The following is a 14,738-nucleotide window of genomic DNA, read 5'->3' as shown; positions in this document are numbered from 1 at the left end:
TGCCTCCTGTGACCCCGCTTCACCACCACTGCTGCCCCCCTCCGGTAAGAGAACACCGGAGTATAAGACGGACCCCATTTTTCTTTTTTTTACCTTTTTTTATGTCTACGTTTGGGGTGCGTGTTATAATCCGGTGTGTCTTATAAAGTGAAAAATACGGTATATATGTGTTTGTCTATCCATCCATCCTAGCTTTTTAGGTTATGTGTCCACGATCAGTGTTTGCAGCCTTTTGGACACAGAGTCTTTTTGCTGCATCCAAAATGCTGCGCTGTGCAGTACAAGCGCAGTGGAAGGATTTTTGGAAATCTGCCCACTGTGCTTGTTTTTTTACATAGCATAAACTGACCTGCGGCGCGGCTTCCTGAGCCTCAGGATGTCAATTTATGCTGTGGAGACGAGAGTTTTGTCCAAAGGGAAAATAGAGCTAAAATCCTCAGCAGCCTGAACCTGGATCGTGGGCCCGTCAGCTGCATTCTCCAGTGGACAATACTCTGACCTCTGCACGAAAGCTGACATTGCGTCCTAGACATAGTGTCGCTGGATCGTGGGCACATACCTAAAACTGAGAAATTTGGCACTACAGCAACATTTTTGTGTAGTATCTGTGGGTTCAAAATGCTCACTATACCCCCAAATGAAATCCTTGAGGGTCTAGTTTTCAAAATGGGGTCACTTGTGGGGGTTTCTGCTGTATAGGTACCTTAGAGGTCCTGAAAATGCGACATGGTGCCAACAATTTTTTTTCAATTTTTCCAAAATTCACATGGTGCTCCTTCTGTTATGAGCCCTCCCGTTTGTCCAAACAGAGGTTTTTAGCCACATGTGGGGTATCCCTGCGCTCATAATGCTTGTATGTCATAAGAAATTAGATAACAAACTGTGGGTCCACATTTTGGTGTTGCCGCTTGAAAAAGTGAGAAATTTGGTGCTAAAGCAACATTTTTGTAGAAAAAAAAAGAAAATGTTCAATATGACGGCCTAACTTTATTAAATTCTATAAAGTACCTGTGGGTTCAAACTGCTCAATATATCCCTGGATAAAATCCAAAACTGAACTTTGCTATCTTGCAAAAGTCTGAGTTTGTACCGAAAACCTGTACCTGTACCGAACTCCAGGTTCACTCATCTCTAGTAGTAAATAAAAATCAGACTTTTATAAAAAAAAAAAAAAAAACATAAAAAAAATCGGCTTGTGTCTCCATTTTCCGACATCGGAGTTGAGTGACGACTTGTTTTTTGCTTGATGAACTCACGTTTTCATTGATACCATTTTAGGTGCAACTTCATTTCATGTTGAAATTTTTTTTTACTGCCCAAATGATATCGTTCCTTCATTATTATCCCGATTAATGTTACATATCGGCTCATCTCCTTCCCATTCAGGTCTCTACAATATTGGATCCTCTCAGTGGTTTTATTCTATATAAGAGAATTCTCCTGATTGCCCCGTGAAGGATGGATATGGACCGGGACAAGATGGCGGAGAGGATATTACACCTCACCCTAGAGATCCTCTTCCGGCTTACTGGAGAGGTGAGAGATTCTGATGACGTCACATTACATCATTCTTATCTATGGGAATAACAGATGGACAGAACTGGACAGGTGAGGACTCTGGAAATGTCTGGAGTGAGATTTATTACTGTGTCTCTCCATAACCAGGATTACACAGTAGTGAAGAAGACCTCTAGTGAGCGCTGTCAGGCCCCTGTGTCTGAGGGATGGGGAAGACCCCTGAGCCCAATCACGGGGCCTCCACCTCACCCCCCGATACATGAGGACATCAATGAGCAGAAGATCCTAGAACTCACCTACAAGATGATGGAGCTGCTGACTGGAGAGGTGACACTGCTGGGAATGCTGGGACATTATACAGTAACGCTATGAAGGGATCGGGGGTGACGGTATCATTGTATGTGTCAGGTTCCTATAAGGTGTCAGGACGTCACCGTCTATTTCTCCATGGAGGAGTGGGAGTATTTAGAAAGACACAAAGATCTGTACAAGGACGTCATGATGGAGGCTCCCCAGCCCCTCACATCACCAGGTAATAGACAGGACTAAATACACAAGGCCTATAATTATCTGTATGTAAGGAATGAATTCAGTCCCTGTATGTGTCTCCTCCAGGTCTATCCAGTAAGAGGACAACACCAGAGAGATGTCCCCGTCCTCTTCTCCCACAGGACTGTAAACAAGAAGATCCCGATGTTCCTCAGGATCATCAGGTAGATGGAGAGAAGGTGCCATGAAATCTCCCTATGATGTGTAGACGGCTGTGAAGGTCTTGTGCTCAGTCTTGTTTTATCCTCTCCGGGGCTGGTGGTGAAGGTTGCCGCTGGGATGGTGTCGCTCATCACAGGCGGAGCGGGGTTACCCCGGGGAGAATAACTGAGGACGGACGGGGGTGGTGATGGTCCCCGTTGGCGCCGCAGCGCTGTGCGCTGGCGGTGGAAGAGGAGAGGCAGAGACAGGGACTGCGGTTCCAGGTCTTTTACTCACTGGTAGTTCAGGCGCTGCCCCAGAGTACCGTTCTCCACCACAATTGACTCCAGCCAATACCTATTTCGTGGAAGGTCAGATCTGGTGTATGTCAGTCTATGAGCCCTTCCTCCTTTGTTGCGCTAAGTATCAGATCCCCGTGGCGTGAATCACTTGGGGATCCCGGTGTCAGTAAAGTGTCCCATTCTGTATGCTGATAGCGCGGTTCTGATGTGGGACTGGTCCAAGACCTCAGCCCCGGATCCTATATGCTATTTGGCTGCAGACTCAGTGAGACAGGACCGGTGACTCTTCTAGCCTTTCCTGCGACCCTTGCACAGTTGGTAGACAACGTGAAGTATATCTGCCCTAGGGTTCTGTACCCCGACAGTGCCGGTCCTGTGGAAGCAGCCGCCTGCTTCTCCCCAGCGACCGTGTTCAAACGCCTTGGCCCACAGAGCTGCCTCGCGGCACATCCGCTCTGCTCCGTGTCTAGAGCTGTTCCCGCCTTTGTAGTTGTGTTGTGTGTTCCAAGCTGTTGCCCCCAGCCGCTGCCACTGGCTGGTTCACTACTCTCACTAGGTCAATCTGCTCTTCCCACTGTGTGCTCCTGACTTCCCCTGGTGGTTGCTTCTCCCTGACCCTGGGTCCCAGCTCCTGTGGATCGGGGAGCCCCTGGTGCGGTGGCGTCCTGTAAACCCAACCGCTGTAGTGACCCCCTACTGTGATCCGACCCTGGTACGGTCCCCATTGGGGAGGACAACCCATTGTAACTGTAACTGTTGGTGGAACCAGTACCGACCCTCCTTGGACCCAGGATAAGTACTACACCCTAATTGAGGAGTAGTACCCTGTGGTGCCTGAAGTCTCAGGGGCGCCACAGCAGGATTAGAGTTGATCATAGATGTGACGTCTCCATCTGTCTGTGACTTTTGGATAACATTTATCCCGTTCTCTACACTGAACACTTACATCAATGTTTCGACACCAGGTTATCAGACAGAGAGAGGTCGCCCCTATCCCATAGGTCAGAAGGTTACTGCGCAAGCCAGCACTAGTTGGATCTACTTTGTTTTCCACTTAGCTGTGCAGATGATCCTTGTGCTGGTGCTGCTAGGGTTAAGCGGACCCTTGTGTTTTTCTTGGCTTACCATCCTGAGTTGTCTCAGCTGTTCTGATTTTTGCACTCCCTCCTGGTATAAGTTCTCACGACTTTACCTCAGTAGTTGCCAGTGATAACTTGCTTTTCCATGGTGCTGGCATGGAGGTGTGAGCCATGGAAAGAGAAATTGTTTTGAATTTGATCCTGGAGATTGCTGCTTGGAAATTTTATTTGGTGTCTTCCTATTGATCATCTCCCTTTTTATTCATTTCTCTTCCATCCCCATTTTTTACCACTTGTTGTTTGGGAATGCAGTTTCTTTTTCCTTTGTCTGTTGTTTTCCTTTTGTGTCATTATCATAAAGCAGGACTAGTGTTCCTCCTGCCCTGCTCACTAGACACAGTTGTGATTAGGGTAAGACACGTGATTGTCGCACGACGTGAAAGAACCTGTCATGGGACATCTGGGAGCTCAGGGTTGCTCAGAGTAAGTGACAGGGTTTATCCTTCCTGTTCTTCTCTAGAGGCAGTGGTTCCCACCCCATCTTTCTCATGATACACAGCCTCTTGGTGGAACACATTGGTAACTGGTGCCTACTGTCAACAAAGTCCAACCTCAGAGGCTCTGGTGATGACTGGTTATGCACTTAATCATGCCCCTCTGGATAAGCCTGGTTCAGGACACAGTGAGGCTACGTCCCTTCTCCTCAACCTATTAGCATGACAGGTCTATGTTCTGTCCCCACTTAAAGGCAACGGAAGGTGCGTAGTTGTGAGAGGTTGTGAGAATCTTACCTTTGTTTTTCCTATAGGTGGGGCAGACAGGACCAGAGCGCTCCAGAGTGAAGCATGCACATGCTGAGATGAAACAATGGTGGTTTATTTTCTCCAAAGGTTAGGACATGCAGAGTGCAGTAATCCAAGTACTTGGCATTGTAATTCTCCAGTGATGCTTGCCTCTGTAGCTACTACGTGGTCAGAAGACTTTGCTCCTAGTAGCTCCAATCCAATATGGGATGTTGTTCTCACAAACTCTGGTTTGGAATGAACGTACCAGGATGTGATGCAAGAGGGTCATCAGACACTCCCATGGGCTGGACAAAAGAAACAGAGGAGCCGAAAGGTCTGACCAGTAGATGGCAGCAGAGACAAGCATGAAAAAAATTAAATAACAGTTTTAACTAAAACAAATAGAAACAGCACACTCCCCGTCTGAAATTCACTTTGGGGATTTCACTATTGAGTCCATAATACAACCTGAAAGGAAAGGCATGTTAAATGCAAAAACAAGCTCAATTGAGTCCAAAACAAGAAGAATGGCTCAAAGTTCAGGTCCGGTAGCGTTCATCCTGTAGGGACGCTCACTATGGGCAAAAGCAGAACAAGTTCGTGGATTGGCCTTGCAAAGGTTTCCTGATGACCTTTAGCTCCACCTTCCGAACATTGCCGTCCTGACTAGGCAGTATCCTAGTAATTAGTCCCATAGGCCAGTCAGTCCTTTCTGTGGTCTGATCTTTCATGAGGACTAGGTCTCCTTCCTTGAGGTTCGGCTTGGGATGTCGCCACTTCTTTCTTCCTGGAAGAATGGTGAGGTATTCCTTCCTCCATCAGTTCCAGAAGTAGTCAGCCAAGTATTGAACCCATTTCCAGTGTTTTTGATAAGTGTTCGCGTGGGTGAACTCTCCGCTGGGCATTACCACGTTGTCAGTTTTTTGGGTAATGAGAATAGTAGGAGTTAAAATGGTTGGTGTTTCTGGATCCATGGTCACCGGCACAAGGGGTCTTGAATTGATAATGGCTGAGACTTCAGCTAAAAGAGTGACTAGAGTCTCATGTGTGAGTCTTGAGGAATTGACGTCCATTAGCATGGAGTTCAAGATGTTGCGTGAAATCCCGATCATCCTCTCCCAGGAGCCTCCCATGTGAGAACTGTGAGGGGAATTGAAGATCCAGATGCAACCTTTCTCTGCCAACTGATCTTGGATAGGTTTGGTGTCGATGTTCAGTTCTCTACATGCACCGACGAAGTTGCTTCCACGGTCAGACCTCAGCTGTTTCACTGGTCCTCTGATGGCAAGGAACCTTCTCAAGGCGTTGATTAGGCTGGAGGTATCCATGGACTGTAACACCTCAATGTGAACGGCTCGAACACTCATGCAGGTGAATAACACAGCCCACCGCTTGCTGTTTGCTTGGCCTCCGCGAGTTCTGCGTGTGGACACTATCCATGGTCCGAAAACGTCTAGGCCCACGTAGGTGAAAGGTGGCTCTGTAGAAAGTCTGTCTGTAGGCAAGTCAGCCATTTGCTGGTACAGTTGTTTTCCTCTCGCTTTACGACAGTGCACACAATCGTGTAGTATTTGTGCTACACGTCTCTTCATTCCAATAATCCAGAGGCCTGCAGACCGTAAAGCACCTTCTGTAATTTGCCTGCCTTGGTGTTCAGTCTTTTCATGGTGGTGTCGGATCAGCAAGACTGTAACATGGTGTTTGTTGGGAATGATGAGAGGATTTTGTTCTGCAACTCCAAGATGAGCCTGGTTCAAACGACCACCAACTCTCAGTAAGCCGAAACTGTCGATGACTGGGTTTAAATTGGCGAGAGGACTTCTTAATGGAATCTGCTGTTTGTTGTATAAACACTTCCATTCTATGGCGAATTCACTCTGTTGGAGGTGGCGTATTATGAGGGACTCGCTATAAGAGATGTCCTCAGCAGAAAGGGGTTTGTGGCAGACATGCCAGCGATGACAGTTTTTGTTTTTAAGGTCAGTATGATAGCATCTGGTGATGTGCACTAACCTAGCGACAGTCCTGACGAGCCTCATCCAGCTAGAAAAATGTTCAAAACGTTGGCAACCGAGGTTGGAAGTTTTTTCTGCACTGGTGGCCAGGGTATTGACTTCAGCTCGGACATCTGGATCGTTGTCTGGATCTAGGATGCTGAAGGCTTCCTGGACACCTTCTTCTGACTGTCTCAGCAGGAACTCTAGACCTGTAAGCCAAGAAGAGTTAGCAAAAGAACTTATAGACATAGGTCTAGTTGCGTGATCTGCTGGATTCAGTTCAGATGGTACAGGTTCTGCCAGGTTGTTGCAGACTTCCTTGTCCATAAAGGCAACGCTGTGTTCTCTCATTTCAGGTTTGCTGTTCATAGAACGCTGAAGAGAGTTAAATCTGGTCTGAGCTTGAGCTCGGTTGTTTGGGAGTCTTACCCTGGTAGATCGGAAGGGGTAATGGAGAGACCCAATGGTTGGTTTTGTCTTTAGAAAACTCACAGTCCATTATTCCGATGAATTCTCTGTCCTCTACTGACAAGGCTACTTTATCGTCGTCCTTGGTTGTGAGAAAGACTGATCTTCCCAAGTTGTCGATATGCATAGAAGAAGCGATGTCAGGTAGCTGTATTGTGTCTGGAGACTTCTCTTTCACTCCATAGTGATGAGGACATGGCTTTAAGCAGGTTGTGCGTCCGTCTCCATGCACGTAAGTCTTGAAGGAATCAATTCCTGATCGGTCAACCCACACATTTCCTATGACTACCCATCCCAAGTCCAGTCTCTGGGCGTATGGTGCATAGTCAGGCCCATTACACTGCTGTCGCACCTTGTGTACCCTTAGATTGTCTCTGCCGAGCAGGAGTAGAATCTCTGCATTATTGTCCAGAGGTGGGATAACACTAGCGAGGTGTCTTAGGTGTGGTTGATGAAATGCAGCTTCTGGGGTAGGAATTTCATTCCTGTGGCTGGGTATTTGGTCAAATTCAACGAGCGTTGGTAGAGGTATTTCAATCTTCCCATTGATAGGAGAAGCAATGAATCCCTGGGCTCTTCTGCCGCTAGTCTCTATGCGACCCGAGCAGGTGTTCAAGGTGTAGGGTTCTGATGGTCCATTAATTCCGAAGGCTTCAAAGAATTTGGTTCCTGCCAGGGACCGGTTGCTTTGGTCGTCTATGATGGCATACACCTTCATTGCCTTTTCTGGATGTCCCTCGGGATAAACCTTGATGAGGCATATTCGGGCACAACATTTCTGTGTTTGGACCTCTCCACATACCTCTGAGCATGAGCAGGAGACGGCTGTGGTGGTGTCAGTCTGATTCTTGGACTCCCCGCCATGACTTGGAGTGGGAGTGGTGGTGACTGCAGCCGGTGTGTCTCTAGCTAGCTGGGTTGGGTGCATGGCTGAAACGTGTTTTTCACTATGACACTCCTCACACTTGACGATGGATTTACAGTCCTTTGCCATGTGCTCAAGTGATGCGCAGCATTTGAAACAGATCCCAAGCTCTGTGAGGACTTTCTTGTGCTCCTGTAGGGTTTTGGATCTAAACCCTCTGCACTTGTTCAGTGAATGCGGTATTTTATGGATGGGACATTCTTGATTGAAAGACTTATCTCGTGATGAGATGGTGTTCTGTTTATCTGTGCATGCTGCAGGTGGTGGTAGCTCAGTCTTCCTAACACTCACAGTGTTCTTAATGTCTCTGCGTTTGTGTATGGCACCTTCATACCTTGATGATGATGTTGCAGCTGCCGAAGTGTTGAACTCTAGGAAGTCGAGGCTGGGGTCGTTCCTCATCTGGGCCTGCTTGTCGATGAACTTGCAGAACTGAATAAATGGGGGAAAGGTGACGTCATGCATTCTTTTGTACCTTGAGACTGACGTTGCCCATTTCTCACTGCAGACTGTATGGCAGCTTCACCACGATTGGGTTCACTCCATGGGCTGTATCCGGGTAGCACAGCCCAGACAGACGAGGATCTCTTTTGGCGAGCTCCAGCTCCATGAGCAGATCACTTAGTTCTTGAAGCTTTTGGACTTCTTTAAGGTTGATCTTTGGGATGTCCTGCAGTCTCTTGAATAGGGCTTTCTCTATTGCTTCTGCGCTGCCAAAGGTGCGTTCCAGTCTCTGCCATGCAGCAGCGAGACCTGCTTCTGCTTGTCCCACATAGATGGTTCTGAGGCTCTTGATACGGTTTGTAGAGCCTGGGCCCAACCACTTGATCAGGAGGTCGAGCTCCTGTTCTGCAGTGAAGTTGAGATTGGCGATGGCTGCCTTGAAAGTTGCTTTCCAGGCCCTGTAGCTCTCTGCACGATCATCAAATTTCGTGAGACTAGTGTTGATTAGCTCTCTGCTCACCATGAACCTGGCAAACTCAGACATATCTGATTTCTCTCAACTTGTTGCCATGACGACTCGTGATGCCCCTGGGGCGTATGGGCTGCCTGGCGAGAATGGATGAGATGTACCCGGGTAAAATGACGTTGCTGCAGGGTTGAGCTGTGGTTTAGCCTCTGTAGATTCTGATGACCGCTGCTTGAGCTGTGGAAGTGGGTCAGGAAACACTTGGTTGACATCTTTCCGTGGTGACTGTGTTTGAGAGGGCACCTCTTGGTGACTGTTATTAATTTGCTCGGGTGCTTTAGGTGGCACTGGCACTGGTAGAGGTAAGTTGGAGGTTTTGGTGTTGTCGGCTTGGACGGTACTGCAAACCGGGGTTGCTTCAGGTAACTGATTCAGTACGTAGTCTCTTGTGCGATCAACTGGATTGTCTGCTTCCAGTGGTGGCGAGTGAGCTGGATCAGGACCTTGGATCAATGCTTGCTCAAGTAGGCTCACTTTAGCTAGCGCAACTTCCTCTTCCATCTGTGACCGAAAAATGTTTATCCGAGCCTCCGCTTCTGCCCTTTTGGTTTCCGCTTTAGCAGCTTCTGCTTTTGCAAGGGCTTCTGCTTCTGTCCTTTTGGCTTCTGCTTTAGCGGCTTCTGCTCTTGCAAGGGCTTCTGCTTCTGCCCTTTTGGCTTCTGCTTTAGCGGCTTCTGCTCTTGCAAGGGCTTCTGCTTTAGCGGCTTCTGCTTTTGCAAGGGCTTCTGCTTCTGTCCTTTTGGCTTCTTCCTCTACTTCTCTTTCTCTGAAGGAACGTCTCACCTTGGATTCTTCTGCTTTTATGCGGGCCTCTAGTATCCTATCGCTCAGGGCTGAGCTTCTTGAGGATGATGACCCGGATGACCGAGAGGAACGTCTAGATGAGGTTGATCGGTGTGATCTGGTTTCTTGCTGGTGACAGATACGGTGTTCTGCCTTGTCTATGGCATCTTGCACCTTGGCATCTCTTTCCTTGTCTACCTCTTCTGCCTTGCTTAGGTCTGAAAGAGCTTCATCAATTTTAGAGTCTTTTAGAAAGGTAATGTACCTTGTTGACAGTCTCTTGTATCTATCATGAGCTGTGTTCAGCCGTTCCAGAGCGGCTTGTAAGCATGTGGCATCACCTGATGAGGATTCAAGTCTTGACATGTAATAGGTGACTCGTTCCCACTGTTCCTCCAGGTGTTCACATAGCTCATCTTTCATAGTGTGATAGTTTTCAGTGGCCTTTATCGTGGGTTTGGAAGAGCGCTTCGGTCGGACATCTTGGTCTGCTGAAAGCGTGGGCTCTGCCTCCTGGGCTTCATAATGGACAGTATCAGATTGTATTTGCTCTGTTTCAGCAGCGGGGAACTGTCCAAGGTCTTTTTCGGCCATTTTCATTTAAGGTGTACTGTCTCTTTAAGAAACTTGACTTTTGAATAGGGGTCCAAAAATCGTTGTGCAGCTCTGCAAGGACTCCCTGATGAGATTCCCAAGGTGTCTTTAGTACAACTTGGGGTTCGCAGTGCAGCGATGTGCAGTAATGAGGTATAATGTACTGCAAGTCTATAGAAGTGGTATGGCAAGAGAGAAACAGCAGGTGCATAAACTGTCCCTTTACAATGCAAGCAGAGGTGACACAGGACGTGGCAGATGGGAGAGCTTCCCCTTAGGCTTGTCCAGGCATGCACTGTGCAGGCAGACTAGTGCACAAGGCTTGTTGCTAGGCAGATTACATGGGAAGTTACAGGGTTCTTAGGGATCTGTAGCCGGGGTATTGAGCTCTTAAGCAGTCTTCTGACTGTTCTGTCCCCACTTAAAGGCGATGGAAGGTGCGTAGTTGTGAGAGGTTGTGAGAATCTTCGTTTTTCCTATAGGTGGGGCAGACAGGACCAGAGCGCTCCAGAGTGAAGCATGCACATGCTGAGATGAAACAATGGTGGTTTATTTTCTCCAAAGGTTAGGACATGCAGAGTGCAGTAATCCAAGTACTTGGCATTGTAATTCTCCAGTGATGCTTGCCTCTGTAGCTACTACGTGGTCAGAAGACTTTGCTCCTATCCAATCCAATATGGGATGTTGTTCTCACAAACTCTGGTTTGGAATGAACGTACCAGGATGTGATGCAAGAGGGTCATCAGACACTCCCATGGGCTGGACAAAAGAAACAGAGGAGCCGAAAGGTCTGACCAGTAGATGTCAGCAGAGACAAGCATGAAAAACATTAAATAGCAGTTTTAACTAAAACAAATAGAAACAGCACAGTCTACATGTAATTCTTCAAATGACATGATTCAGATGAAACCCCCAAAGGATCCATTCACTGTAATGAGGAAGCAGAATTAGTGTGGGCTCCTCATGGCAGTGCGGCAATCATCTCTATCTAGTGAACGGTTATCTCCAAAAATTGTATTACTACACCAGATTCTTTATGATGTTACATCGTCATCTTCTTCCCATTCAGGTCTCTACAATATTGGATCCTCTCAGTGGAGATCTTCTATATAAGAGAATTCTGATTGACCCATCAAGGGTGGATATGGACAGGGACAAGATGGCAGAGAGGATATTACACCTCACCCTAGAGATCCTCTTCCGGCTTACTGGAGAGGTGAGAGATTCTGATGACGTCACATTACATCATTCTTATCTATGGGAATAACAGATGGACAGAACTGGAGAGGTGAGGACTCTGGAAATGTCTGGAGTGAGATTTATTACTGTGTATTTCCATAACCAGGATTACACAGTAGTGAAGAAGACCTCTAGTGAGTGCTGTCAGGCCCCTGTGTCTGAGGGATGGGGAAGACCCCTGAGCTCAATCATGGGGCCTCCACCTCACCCCCCGATACATGAGGACATCAATGACCAGAAGATCCTAGAACTCACCTGCAAGATGATTGAGCTGCTGACTGGAGAGGTGACACTGCTGGGAATGCGGGGACATTATACAGTAACGCTATGAAGGGATCGGGGGTGACGGTATCATTGTATGTGCCAGGTTCCTCTAAGGTGTCAGGATGTCACCGTCTATTTCTCCATGGAGGAGTGGGAGTATTTAGAAGGACACACAGATCTGTACAAGGACGTCATGATGGAGGTTCCCCAGCCCCTCACATCACCAGGTAATAGACAGGACTAAATACACACGGCCTATAATAATCTGTATGTAAGGAATGAATTCAGTCCCTGTATGTGTCTCCTCCAGTTCTATCCAGTAAGAGGATAACACCAGAGAGATGTCCCCGTCCTCTTCTCCCACAGGACTGTAAACAAGAAGACCCCGATGTTCCTCAGGATGTGTTTCCTCCAGCTCTATCCAGTAAGAGATATCTACTCATGTACTTTCTGCACTAATTTTGTGTTTACATTTTTAGACTTTCTGCTCTGGATTTTTTTTTCAGCTGTGTTTTCTTTGCTTCTGCTTCTTCTGCTGTTTGTTTCTAGTGCCTTCTCTATGTTGTTATGACGGCAACTCAAAGACCTGCAGAGTGTTCATAAATACCCTGTTTCCCTGAAAATAAGACCTATACGAAAAATAAGCCCTAACATGATTTTATGGGATTTTTTGAGTATGCTTGAAATATAAGCCCTACTCCAAGAATAAGCCCTAGTTACAGTCAGGCGTTGGGAGGAATCAAACTGCTCAATTTCTGAGGAACCCCACTCTCTTATGGACTCCATCAGTTGTATTCTAAGGTTGATTGTTTACGGACCTTTGATGATTTCAAAGTCATGTGACATGATGTAACCAAAGGTCTCTTAATTGCAGGAGTCTAAATGAACTGAACAGGACACAGGCTGGCATGCAGGACTGGTATTAGGGGAAAGGGAGAGCAAACTGGACAATTTCACAGGCCCCCATAATCCTAGCGGCCCCAGTGTTTATATGCCAATTATAGGACTGCTTAAGGACTTTTTTTACATCACATCATGTGACCAAAGGCTGGTGTGTGTGTTCACGCCAATTTTAACCAGCTTTGCCAAAATGGGCAGAGCTTGGCCAGAACAAGGGTGTGATGCCACCGCTTCTCTAATTCATAACAAACTGCAATGTTTCCTATGCCAGAAATCTCACTCCAGTCCCTGGCATCATTTTTCAGTGTACATCATTGGTCTTGATGAATTTGAACCCTAATGTTTATCTGTACAGGCTGCAAGACCCTGCTACCTGCTTTGGTTACAAAGCCTAACGCGGGCTTTACACGGGACAATATATCGTGCGATATGTCGTCGGGGTCACGGTTTGCGTGACGCACATCCGGCATAGCGCACGACGGCGTCTCGTGTGACACCTCCGAGCGACGCAGTATCGCTCACAAATCGTGAGTCGTGTACTCATCGTTAACTTTCATAATATCGTTTATTTACATGGGTGCAGGTTGTTCATCGTTTCTGTGGCATCACACGTTGCTCCGTGTGACACCACGGGAATGATGAGCACAGCTTATCTGCGTCCCACAGCACCCGCCGGCTTAATGGAAGGAAGGAGGTGGGCGAGATGTTTACATCCCGCTCATCTCCACCCCTCCGCTTCTATTGGCCGTATGACGTCGCTGTGACGCCGAACGTCCCTCCCACTTCAGGAAGTGGACGTTCGTGGCCCACAGCGAGGTCGTCCAGAAGGTAAGTGCGTGTGACGGGGGTTAAACGAGTTCGTGCGCCACGGGCAGCGATTTGCCCATTACGCAAAAACAACGGGGGCAGGTACGATCGCTCGTGCTATCGCACGATAGATCGACTGGTGTAAAGCAGGCTTTAGGATAGGCTATCAGCATTACAGTCCCAGACAACCCAGTTGAGTTTTCAGCATCTGTCTTTATTTTATTTTCGTCTTCGAAAAAAAACGCTTTGAAATTGTCTATGTTGTGGCTCAATGTTTCAAGGAGATGTTTGCAGGTTTTGCCAACTGTCATGGCAGCGTCAGGATCTGTTGAAATGATAGACTCTGGTACTTTGCATGTTAATTTCTCTGCTGTCTGTGAGCAGCGCAGTGAGACGCAGGCATCAAACCACAGGCTTGGGCAGGCTAGTAAGAGTTATTCTCTGCTGGGCTGCTTGTTAATGTCTGTGATCACATGCTGTAGAGGAGAAAGTATTCTTTGCTCCTGTTCTGTATATGCTGGCTGGACTATTTCATTAATGCCAGCTATCGTTTACCTATACTGATCTGGTGAGGTGTTGTGATCCAGATTTATGGGTGTTTTTTGTGCATTATTACTGTGAGCTGTTGTGGTGTTAACCCTTGTTGTCATTCTTGTTGCTGCCTTCCTGCTCTTGCTTTTCTCCTTAGCCTCTTACTGTTTATTTTTGTGAGTTTGCAATGATTCCCGTCTGTCTTAATCTGTATTTCCATCATAATCCTGCCCCTTCCTTCCCTTGGGGATTACAGATTAGATCTAGTCAGGAGACTAGTAATGCACGAGACTCCAGCATCTCCATCTTCAGGGCTAATCCAGATGTTAGGAATAGCTTGAGGTCCCCTAGTGTGAGGGACAGTATAGGAGCCCCCTATCCCTCATTATCCTGCAGTCACATTGTGACAATCAATCAGATTATTTACTGTAGCACATTCCAGAGAACTGGTGCTAGGAATGTGAGAGCCGAATTAACAAAGATGTAACTCTTAAGGCCGCTTTACACACAACGATATCGCTAGTGATCTCATTAGCGACGTGACACGCCCAGATCGTTGCTACGATTTGCCGAGATCGCTCATAAGTCATTTTGTAGCTGTCACACGTACCCATCTCACAAACGACATTACATCGTTCAGTGAGATATTGTTTGATCAAGGCGGTCATGTGGATGTTGTTCGTCGTTGGCAGGGTATCAAACGTAACAATATGTCTGCTGCATTTCAAACAACGGACAATATTTTGAAACTGAACGTCGTGTCAACGATCAACGATTTTCGCTATTTTTAAGATCGTTCAGAGTCGCACGTAGGTGTCACACGCAACAACGTCATTAAAGACGACGGAAGTGCGTCACGAAAACCGTGATCCCGACTACATATTGT

The 14,738-nt window shown here is 47.2% G+C and overlaps 1 protein-coding gene across 1 annotated transcript in view; it reads left to right on the top strand.

Annotated features, from left to right (window-relative positions):
- LOC142259136 (uncharacterized) overlaps positions 1-14,738 on the top strand; it is a 134,288-nt gene that overhangs the window by 118,066 nt on the left and 1,484 nt on the right. The window lies entirely within an intron of this gene.

The sequence above is a fragment of the Anomaloglossus baeobatrachus genome, assembly GCF_048569485.1.
Source record: "Anomaloglossus baeobatrachus isolate aAnoBae1 chromosome 5 unlocalized genomic scaffold, aAnoBae1.hap1 SUPER_5_unloc_29, whole genome shotgun sequence".
Taxonomy (NCBI): domain Eukaryota; kingdom Metazoa; phylum Chordata; class Amphibia; order Anura; family Aromobatidae; genus Anomaloglossus; species Anomaloglossus baeobatrachus.
This window is presented reverse-complemented; position numbering and strand designations above follow the sequence as displayed.